Below are 12,233 nucleotides of genomic sequence, written 5' to 3'. Positions count from 1 at the left end.
GGACTCTCCACTAGCAAATTGGGCAAAAAGATGTCATGAAACGTGTTTAATAAGTCGTAGCGGTTAAAAGAAAACGATCGATCAAAGCAGATAGGACTTTTTGAATGTTTCTTTAGAATCAGTAAAACTCAATCTCATGATTTACGTTTACCTTATTTTGACACCACAAAAACCATACGGAGAAATATAAAAAATGAGTAATACAATGATGGTTTTAATCACTTACCAATAACGTTGAATCTGAAAAAACAAGAAACAACATAAGAAATTAAATTTTCAAACAAAATTAAACGATCAATTTATTCAAAAAAAAAAAAAAAATAAATTGGAAAGCTTTGCCGTACCGCCATAGTTTCAGCTGCCTGATAAACTACTACTGGCATTGCATTGTTTTGATACGGCTGCATTTCATCCGTAAGCTGATATGTCAGTTTGTTTTCAAAACACACTTTGTTTATTTATTTTGTATGATTAGTCATCGCACGTGAATCAGAATCGCAACGACCAGTCAGACTGGTAAAGGTTTGCCGACGGTAATCAATATTTTTGAATTTCAAGCTTCCTATGAGTGTCAAAATGATTTAAAGTGAGAGCTTTTTCATGGAAGATTTTCATATCAATCAAACCTGCCAGCAATGCAAGAAAAAAGTCCTAATTGGGACACATGAAAAAATGTACTTTTGCAACTGCATGTTTCTATTTCAACACACGTGTAACTAATCATATACAAATAATAAACAAAGTATGTTTTGAAGGCGGCTTCTCTTATCAGTTTACTGCCAAAGTGCCACCGTTTCAAAACAGGCACAAGTGGCGACACGCCAATGAACTTTGGTTGCTGATGCTGACGCCAGAACGAGTGCATTCTGTGATTGATTGTATATTGGCACGATGATCCAATTAAAAATATTTGTCTCTGGTTGGTGCAATCTTCAGCGTTACTAAATCTTTCAAGGTTATCTGATTAGGACTCGTTTTACACCTATACACCAAAGTACACCTGGATGAATGTTTATTTATGTCAATCGGGACAGTTTAAATCGATAGATAATAACTTATGGTTAGAAACGCTGATTAAAAGGTAGTATTAAGGGGTTATATTTGACTTGAACGGAAATCCCAAAGCATAATACTTTATGAAGTTCACTCCTCTCGAAAGGAAAAAAAAAAAAACACCGCAAAATGGTCGAGATGGCTGGTTCAAGAAGAACCAGGGAAAGGATGTGTTGTTACCCGTGATCATTATGTTCTCCTTCAATTGTGATAAATCGTGTAACAGGCTGCTAACGCCGCCCGGCCCCCAAATGCCATTTGCTGCTAATGTTATATGCTTAGCGTTTTTCATCATTATGACCGGGCTTTTCGGCGAGGGTCATGAGAATGCCAGATTTATGGATGCCCCCAGGATTTATGGAAAGCGAGAATTCTCGGAAGGGTGTTCTTATAATATCGCGGATGTTTGCTAGAGCGAAGTGGAAAGTGACAAATGGGCTACTATTAAAATGAGATTGCTCGACTTATTGCATTGTAGATCGGCGTTTCGAGCAGCTGTGCTCTGAGCAACAGGATTATACGAAAATCAAGTTTCTTGCTCTTTATTAGCTTCCGCGTTATCGCAGCAGTTCTCAACCTGGGGTACGCGTACCCCTAGGGGTACGCGAGAGCCTTCAGGGGGTACGCGAAAGAAAAATCAGTAATGGCGAACATACCAATTTTTCTTGATAGTAGGGTAATGGGGGAATTTGGGCCACATGCATATTTTGGCCAACCCGGTAACATTTCACGCATTTTATCTGATAAATTCAATGAATATTAGAAAACTATGCATGCAACATTGAATAACACACCTAAGAATCATACTACACTATAATTCTCGGCGAAAAACTGGCTCAAAGTCATGGCTGAGTCAACCCAAAGTCAAGAGGAAGTGGTAATATACAAGTCAACGTCCGGAAGCTATTGTAATAAATATGTAAGCTTTTGAAACAATTCGTTGTTGTAGTAACATCAATAAAATGCCATAGAAACAGTTAGTATACTCTAACATGTTTGAAAAAGTTGAAAAAGTGGTTAAACGCATGGCCGAAATATGTTTGCCTCTTTCTGAAGCATATTTTGGCCATGCCAAGTTTTGACATCTCTTTGATTACCGTTCGGCCGTTGCACGTGAACAAAGAAGCAGCTTGTGACAATTTACAGGTAATTACTTTTTAATTTATCACATTTAACGATATGAAATTAGATGAGAATGCCTGTCAAACCGCTATAAGCCAAATCATTTCATTTTTAGATGCCTAAAATTTACAAAAAAATACAGCAGAAGGATGTTCTCCTCAAACCCACTATTTTTGCTCTAAAAATACAGATGATGATCTTAAATATAATTAGTCCGAACTATTTCCATACACGTCTGTAGATATAAAGGTAAGCCAAAGTAAAAATTTGGTGGACCAAAATATGTTTTTAGTGCTTCGTAGAAATTTTGATATTTCAAGGATATTTTTCAATGTATTGCATTGTTGAATGGTGTATATTAAAATAGAAAATTAGCTTTTAACAATGGTATAATAGAAAAGGTATTTATGTTGAAAAATCGTGTTTGTTTTTAATGAACTGTGCGAACACTTCCCAAAGCTTGCCAAAATAGCCCCGTTACCCTACTTCATTTGTTGTTCGAACTTGCTCTAAAAACATGACTGTTGCAATCAAACAAATCATACTTCAATTTTGAATCTGAACAAGACTACCACAACATGAATCTGAACAAAACTACCACAACATTATCTACCAAGCCAGGGGGTACAATTGGTTTGGAAAATATCGCCAAGGGGTACGTGGACAAAAAAAGGTTGAGAACCGCTGCGTTATCGTATTGGCGCCGACAACAAATAGCGCTACGTAACACTCATTATTTAAATTAAATCTTCTGCTATGGACGGATTTCGTGTACACTCGACCAGGTTTTTACAGCATTCTCTAAGAGTTCAAATTAACTTTCCATGCTTCGTTCAAATAAAAATCAGACTTACATTTGAAAACAGCTTTTATTTTCAAATCGATATATCTAAATACTGATGAGAAATAAAGAAAAGTTGTTGACTTTAAAGCGACTTTGAGCGTAAAAAACGCGAGTAAGCTTATTAGACAACTCTTGGTAGAATACAACACTACCGTGAAGGAAAATATGAATAAACATTATTTATTCGGCTGTACCTTGCGTGGAAAGAATAACCTTAAAATATGTTAAACTCACGTACAAAGTCGCAGTTTAACCATCTTTCGGTATGATGAGCGAATGCATATATCTGCAAGCTTTTATACCGGCTGTAATCAATCATTCCCCCCAATTCGAACTACATAAGGCCAGGAAACTCGGCGGTAGCGTCGTTAGCAGCAGCATGGTTTCAACTGTGCGTATTTTTTTTACGATCCACACTTTTCAATTGTCAGACTCGTTGTCTCAATGTGTACGGCATGATACGTGAACATTCGCGCGCTTCTTCACTGCCACGGATAGTGAAAACAAATTTCATAACCAAATCATGTGCCATAAACGACGCTCTCGTCTACGGGTCTACGGGTGCAGATAGACATAACAACCGCCTGGCACAATTGTCGTCATGTCAGATTGAACACCGTTTGTGGGATGTTCGGTTTTCGGTTTATCAAGAACTGTGATGCGGGTCACTCATCATGATGATGATGATGACGACGATTGTGTATGATGAAGTTGCATTACTCACCCATCGTATTCGGCACCAAACCAAAACCAAATCGCTGAACTCTTCATGCCTTGACTGCCGGAAAGGTCTCATTGACCTCCTCTGCGTTCACCCACCGGGAATATGAGCGTGTGTGCGGTTGTAGGTTTGTCACTCGCAGTCAATCACCTGCAGCCCAAGTTGAGTTAGAGGCTATTCTCCTGCAGGTAACCATGCCGCGGGAAGCCCAGCACGCAGAAAACAGGTTTTCCGATGCTTATGTAAGATAACGACTTTTGCGCTCTCCCTTTAGAGGGGGGTATGGTGGCTGAGCAGCGTGCGGTGAGGCGTGCAAACGAGACTGCATACCAACGAGTCAGTCGACCAACCATCGAAGCCCGAATGCGAGAGCATGATGATGAATAGCAGTAGCAACAATAATAAAAGTGTTATTTCTGGCGAAGCTTTATGCTATACATACTCATCGGGATTGGCTTCGGACGGTTTTCTGCTGTTGGCCGCCGCAGCTTGGAGTAGAAGAGACCTCGAGTAGTGGCTGGGAAGTAATGTTACTATATTTGTACGCGCATTGGGGCTCAAAGACTCTAGGGAAGAGCCAGGGAACAACATTTGCATACGTCCGAAAAATATATTCGGATGGATATGTTATTTGGGGAATATTTGTCTAACCGATAGGGTAGATGAACGAAGCTTAACAGAATCTGGTTTTAGTATAAACCAAGGAAATTTCGCTCTCCCGACTTAGTTGTGTGTTTGCCATTGGGAAATGTTTTGAAACAACACATTCTGCAAAAACGTGAAGTAGCTAACAGGAAAGTGTAACTATTTTGATCCCATTTCTTTAATATTTTCTGTTCCAAAGCAATGTAGATCAAACCCAGTTTTTTCTACTACGTGCAGGAATATTTAGCTATGTTTTTTTTTTGAAGCTTGAAGTACATTTATTTATATTTTTATATGGTTACACATGGTTTACATAATAATTGTTTAGCCTTTTAGGCTCTGCATCTTTGTTTTGTGATTTGCTGGTTATTTAACTCTGTAGATTTACATTATTTATGAGGAATTTTACAGTTCATCCTTGCTATTCAGCTTTGTGATGTATCCCTGCTTCGATTCACACAGCTTCAAGTAAAGGTCACGCAAAGGTCCAAAGATCGACCGAAACGGTCTTTTATTTCGAACTGCAACGGACTGTTCCAAAACCGACAATGTAGGTGAGCCTTAGAATGTCCACGTATTCGCGACATGTAAGGCATAAAACATAATAAAAATAAAAGAAAAAAGTAAAATTGGCCAAATTTAGCCTTCGACCGTTCCTGTGGTAAACGGAATGGAATCGTCAATGGCAACACAAATAAACTCATATGGAATTGCTTATATGTCAAAGACAATTTTAATTCGAGATTAACATTCCTTAAAAAGTAAATAAAAATGAACGCTTGAGCTTCTGTCACGAATGTCTTTAGAGTGAAGTTTTCACCTACAACTTATCCGAATTTCACGAGTTTGTTTCATCCGTAACCATTGTGAGATTGTCATTATCTTCTACCTTCCAATACTTTTGGAATCGGTTGTGAATGACAAAATTTTGGTATTTCTCACAATACTTACAAGTTTATTTGGATTGCCATTTACCATTGACACAAAATAATTCTAGTTCATTTATTGTTCTCCGCACACCCTGCACATGCAAGCAAACGAACGAACTTAACGATCAATAACACACGCTACCGGCATACTAGAAGCTATCAACATTGGTCAAATGGACTCGCCAGATCTGAACAAAAATCTGTTGTCTGGACATGTTCAACAATGCTGTGCAGTCCGCCGGCTAGTCCGTCTGCTATGTAACGCTGCGATCGAACGAGTTGCCTGCTCAGCCTTACTGCGCTAAAATCAGCTAGTGCTCTGCCGGCTGCGGGTCGAGTCACTTTTCAACAAAAGTCAACCGTCATCTCACTGCAGTAATCAAGACTAACTTTCTGTAAGCTAGAGTTTTTATACGAGAGTAACGAGAATTAAACTTGTCATCGGCGTGACGCAAAACAAGTAACAGAAGGCTTGCATGCAAAGCCATGACTTTGGCTATTGAAAGCAAAACACTACGCTCAAAAACACCAGACGCTTACCGATTGGCCTCTTTTTTACGCCACGAGAAGGATAAGTGTTTTGTAGAGTGCAAGTTTAGTACGGGTTTGCAGACTGCGGGACCTCAGCTGGTTACGTAATCCGCAGAAGGCCCTGTTTGCAGCTGCTATCTCGCCTTTTTATCTCACGGTTAACCTCGTTGTCACTACCCAAGTAACATTTTAAGTCGTATTGCATTCTTTAAGCAGCTTTCACGACCGATTTCGCAAAACTGCCATTAAAACTAGAAATACTATCAGAACCTCCTGATAACCGCTATAAGTTTGCTTTACAGCCAGGTGGCCCACCCTTGCCAAGCTTATTGAAGCAATTATAAGAATGGCAATGAAACTGCTTTAAAACCATATGAAAAGAGTACCGCATACTGTAAGTATTATTGCGATCTCCTACTTGCCACAATAAGTCCAATTCAACTTTTCATTGCTTGACAGCAACCGTAATAAGTTGATTTGTTGTGCCGTTCCTGCACACACACCAGAACATCACGCCACTTTTTTTAATAAGGAAATCTCTCGTCGCGGGAGAAATGTTTCACCTGTGTTGGTTATGATCGTGCAATCGATTTTATTTGATGGTGATATTGTAGAAAGTAAGGAATAAAGAGGGGTTTTTGGTAGGTTTCGTAACTCTCAAGCCTATGCGCGTGAAATTTTATCGTGCATTTTGAGAACATTGGCGCTTAAAATTTATGCGCCATCAAAATAGTACGGGCTTACAAAAATGATTTCATTGTTAGCAAAAATGAATTGGATTGTTTCAGCTCAGTTTTTCAGAAAAAAAATCTAGCCGTGTTCTTTAATACAGAGATAGATCAAAATCAACTTTGGATGTTCAATTTATTTGTTAGTCAGACGACGATTCGATTTTCGTTTCAAGATCATAAAAAGTTTCAAAAATATCAATATGGCGCGGTTGGTAATTAGTTGGTATCAATCGTAGCCGCAATAAGCCTAGTTCAATGATATATATGTTGTTATGTGCGGCAAAGGTTGGATGCCTGTATTATTAGAGAAAAATATAGTAAATCCCTGGGGCCTAGACAACTTCATTTTTATGCAAAATCTGACATCACACCGACGATAATGAGGAATCAACGAGCTTTGATATAAATAGTAGCGAACCTATACATTAGAGAAATGACAAGACACTCACCGTTAAGGCAACTGTCAACATCAAAACGGGCGAGTTGTATCATTTTGCATTGCCGTTATCCGTTTTGATGTTGACAGTTGCCTTAACGGTGAGTGTCTTGTCATTTCTCTAATGTATAGGTTCGCTAATAAATAGAGAGGTGCACGTAAAATGCAACGATACATACTTAGTTTAATTGAATATTGAATATATTTCGAAATATATCAATAGTGTCTTGTCTCTACCTTATTTTTAAGGACGCATAATTTAGCGACATAGGAAATTATTTTCAACCGAAACAAGACAAAACTGGCGATGAAATTTGAAAAAAAAAATACCGAACAGTAGTAAGTACTAATACTAAGTTTACCGTGTTATTTTATTAGAGTTTTGGAGTTATACGTCATCAATGTTCACAAATGCGCTGCAAGATGCTCTAAAGCATTTTACACACATCTTACGGAGACTGTGACAGAATTCTGCATCACACTAAACCAAATAGGCCGCTTTTGTCTCACCTGTATGTATGTCATTGCCTGCATATATTTGTTTACAAGTTTGACAGGTTGAAACTGGGCACTTATTACAATTTTATGAGATATTTTTCATAGCCAACTAGTAGTTTTTTAGATTTTGAATGACCGCTACAAAACTGGATTCTATGTTATATGACAGCAAGCTGGAGTGGTTTCATTGGGCAAAAGATAGTAATAATAAAACCAATAATAAAGCAAAAATGCATTGACTCTTGCCGGTTTTATTAAAAGTTTTATCAGAGTTTTATTGACAGCTATCAGTGTTCATTACGACTTGCTATTTTTGGCAACGGGTTTAACCGCCATAAAACCGTTGGTAATATTCTTTGCTGTGATAAAACCGTTAGAAAACCAAGTAGCTATAGAATTTTTACTTGGGTAATGGACCCTTGTGAATAAATTCGTCGACTACTTTAAAAGTTTCCCCATCTAACACCACCTTAGCTCCAACATCCGTCGGATTACCACATTCTCTACCAGCTATAATTTAATGATGAGCCCTATTCTCGCAGCTGCCCTCCTGAGAGGTCCGAAGGCCTTTTCCTCTATTCTACGGTTGATACCAATAATAATATCGATGTCGTCCGCAAAACCTAGAAGCATGTGAGAGATCGTAATGATGGTGCTGCTTCTTTGCACGCCAGCCCTCCGTATAGCACCCTCCAGTGCGATGTTAAACAATAAGTTTGACAACCCGTCTCCCTGCTCCAAACCATCTAACGTCACGAAGGGGTCCGATATTTCACCGGCTATCCTGATGCATGATGTAGAGCCTTCAAGGGTGGCACGTATCAGCCTAATTAGTTTCGTTGGGAAACCATGTTCGAGCATAATTCGTCATAACTCATTTCTCTTAACTGTATCGTACGCTGCCCTCAAGTCAATGATCAGATGGTGAGTCTGCAAGTTGATTTCTCGAAACTTATCGAGGATATATCGCAGGGTAAACATTTGGTCCATAGTGGAGCGTTCCTCTTGAAAGCTACATTGGTATTCGCCAACAAAGGTCTCCTGCAACGGCCTCAGTCAATGGAACAGAATACGGGAGAGAATTTTGCAAACAGTCTTGAGAAGGGTTGTGCCCCGATAATTTCTACAGTCCAGGCTTATTTTGTAGATCGGATATCCAACCAACCCGAGGGTAATTCTTCATCGGACCACACTCTCAGCATGATCCGGTGTAGAGCACGATACAACTGTTCACTCCCGACTTTAGGAGGTTCGGCTGGAATACCGTCCTTACCAGCTGCCTGCAGTTCTTCAGCTCTTTCACTGCTTTCTTCACCTCGTCTATGGATGGTGGGTCCACAGCTTTGCTATCATCCTCAATCACCATCCCGCTCCTTTCGACTACGCTGTTTTCTTCACCATTCAACAGCACACTATGGTGTTCCTTCCAACGCCTGGCCACCTCCGTTCTTTCGGTAATAAGGTTCCTCCCTATCGTTGCACATGACAGGGGCTGACACGTTTTGGTTCCTGATTCTATCAATCTTCTTGTAGAAGCTTCTAGCATCGTGCCTGGAGAAGCAACCTTCCGCCTCCGCAAGAATACGCTCCCAAATCTGTTATTTCCTTCTGTTATATAAACTAAAAAATATCCGGCAGCAAAGTTTCACCGGAGGAACTGTCCATCTCATCATTCGATAATAAAATTATTTGAGCCTAAAACCGACATGAAAAGTCTACCGCTGTCGATGCCGCTACCGCTACCCGCTGCTGGTAAATTATGAATCGAGTGTAATGAATGAATGAATCTCCCAGATAGTCTCGAGCTACGATGCTGGCCCAACAAGCCAGCCGTCGTAGGTTCGAGTTTCAGCTCGGGAGAGACTGTTAATGTCAATAGTTTTGTAGCGCTGGCCCCGCAATTGTCCCGTACACTAATCAGTTGGCTGCGAAGTTTATGTATCAATAAACAGAAGGTCGAGTTGCGAATCGGAATATAGCGCCAAGACTTTGCTTTGCTTTGTAATGGTACGAGCTAGTGGCCTCTCTGTGCTATTCTCGACAGTGGAAATCAGGAACTCCACTGATACCACAGTGGAAAGCTGTTTTTACACTTATATTTTAACGGTCAACAGATTTGGATTGCCAACATCCCCTTTTGTGTGTTGCTGAAATATGGCAGAGCTTTTCACTGGAGGAAGTGCTGCTTCTACCACTACTGCTACTGCTTAGTTAGGACCCAGTAGCCATCCACTAGCAAAATTGATTCGTGTAAGGAGAAGCAGGTCTAATATAGCCCAAATAGCGCATTTCTGGTTTACTAGGTATCAACAACAACAACAAACCGCTTACAATTCAAATCGGTTGTGAATTTTAGTTGTGCTGGGGAAGAATTGGTTGCTCGGTATGATTGAGACAATCCATGTTATTTACCATTTTCTCCATAGTGTATCTTAATCAATTAGATGTTTCTATTACGAAAACTCAGCCGTAAAAATATTTCTGATCGGTTGGTGCCAATACCTTGAAAATCTGATAAGAAATGACTGAAATATAAGCGCTCAAACCCTGTTCATTTTTTCATAGTTGCATTACTAGAATTTCAAATTCAGGCGTCTTACTTTTAGATAGATGGTTCAACGTCAAAATCAATTCTAGAAATCACGATAATTTTTGCAGAACCTTTAAACTCTATCATCAGTAAACAGTATACTGGGCTTTATTGAGCTGTTCTACTACTCTTTTTAAGATCCGTACATTATGAAGCTTCACAACTTGAATCGAACTGGATTTCGTCTTCCATCGTATGAAGCACGCTGCATGCTTATCGATCTGCAAACACTCAAGAAACGCCACATTTGAAATGCTTTTTTTCATTTGCATAATATTTTCCATATTTGGTCGCCCGAACCAAGCGCCATTTTTATGAAAATTGAGTTTTTAACACCAGTGGATGTTAAAATTGATAATTAAGTTGCCCCTTAAATTGAAATATGTTCAAACTCAGGGAAATTTATTTTCGCATCAGACTTCATCAAAAAATCATACATAGGAGCCAAGGCAAAAAAAAAATGTTGCACTGTGTAATTTATCTTTCATGAAAAAATAAAATCCTCTGAACAGTTCATAACCCATACATACGGGGTGGTTAAACTTTGATCGCCGGTTACTCGTACTGATGTTTTTGGCGCTTGGTTCGGTCTGGACGCACGACGACCATTTGTTTGACAAAACGCAGCTTGTACATCTTAAGGCATAAAATATCCGTTTTGGTTCCTGAAAACACACAAAACGGCAGATAATGAGCAGGTACCTAAAAAACGAATGAGGATTATGTTTTCAATACACATATACTAACATATTTTCTATGAATCCTGTTGATCATCATCGTTGCTGGTCGTTTCCAATGCAAAGAACAGCGATATTTTAATTGTTTGAGAGCAAATTATTGCAGGATTTTAGGTATAATATTTTTCACTGTTGCCGCCAACAACCCAATCCAATTGGGTCCAAAATCTATACCATTTTTCATGTACCATTTGAAAAAAAAAAGTAGGAGGGTGGTATTCAAGACACGACCGCAGAGTTGACGTAGGACTACAATAGTTTTATATTTCCACATGAGAAATGGCCGGAACATGCTTCGGCAATATAATGATCATGATCAAAGCAGTGCTATGCCTCTAATCACTCGGGTGGTAATATCAAGTATCTAGGTCGTCAACCTAAGTTCATCAAGCGACACCTCAAACGACTTGGAACTAAAAGTGGTTTATTGGTGGCCACATCTACTGTTGATGTCGTCTTTGGCCGCTAAAAAGTAAAAAAAAAGTCATGAAAAGAGAACCGATCATTTTTGACATAGTTCGATATTGGCAACACAAAAAAATTCGGGTATGTTGCCAAAATCGAAAGGGGTCTGTATTTTGATTATTAATTTGCAGCACTCTATTTTAGAAGTAAAAATATTCTCCTTAATATTGATGAATACCTTTCATTATAATACAGTCAATTTTCTTCAATACGCGAAAAGGCCTTCTATACAGATCTAAATTGAGTAGGATTTAATAGAAATTAAACTTCCTTCTATATTTATTTGTCTTGTGAAAGAAAGACTCACCCACCGATCGTCAAGCGGCAAAGATGTCACATAAAAAATTTTCCTGCAGTTACAAGTTCGTGGAAAAAATAACGATAAAGAATTGCAGTTTTTAGACGACAGTGTATATTTACAGAAAATTTCAAATTGACATAGAATTTCATGAACATGTTAACATCCTGTTCAGGTCAATTTAAACATGTGACAGAATCGGAATAAAAATTAATTTCAAGATACCAAAAAAACAACGAAGATGCCATATTTGAAAGTCATATGTCTGTTATCTTCAAAAATAAACCGGGTTAGAATGATAAACAACATTAGCCTTAGCAAATAATGTTTGCATAGTGTTGTTAAATTACAAGTAAGGTAATATTTTAAACATTTTGGTTTTCTATTGTCTTTTAAATACTCTAGTTTAGTTATTTTAATAAATTTGAGAAAACATCTGCCTCTACCTACACGTACAGAATTTCGTTGTCTCCGGTGGCGCAGCGTATTTTGCGGCACCCGAATCATCATATTTAATACTGATATTTGCTACTATACGAAACAAGAAGAAGAAGACAATTTAAACGGCAATTCGATTGTGTTCCAAATCGCAAAACGACACCTACGCGTTAACCCAACACGCCCCACTGTGCG

At 38.8% G+C, this 12,233-nt stretch overlaps 1 protein-coding gene across 3 annotated transcripts in view; it reads right to left on the bottom strand.

The window, feature by feature from the left end:
• Positions 1-12,233, bottom strand: part of LOC129727737 (uncharacterized) — a 212,654-nt gene that overhangs the window by 186,476 nt on the left and 13,945 nt on the right. For 2 of the 3 annotated variants that reach the window (XM_055685852.1, XM_055685849.1), the window contains exon 2: positions 227-240. The exons of the other annotated variant lie outside the window; for it this stretch is intronic. The gene's annotated coding sequence lies outside the window, so the exon portion shown is untranslated. The remainder of the gene's footprint in view (positions 1-226; positions 241-12,233) is intronic. 3 annotated transcript variants of the gene reach the window in all.

Source organism: Wyeomyia smithii, chromosome 3 (assembly GCF_029784165.1).
Source record: "Wyeomyia smithii strain HCP4-BCI-WySm-NY-G18 chromosome 3, ASM2978416v1, whole genome shotgun sequence".
Taxonomy (NCBI): domain Eukaryota; kingdom Metazoa; phylum Arthropoda; class Insecta; order Diptera; family Culicidae; genus Wyeomyia; species Wyeomyia smithii.
This window is presented reverse-complemented; position numbering and strand designations above follow the sequence as displayed.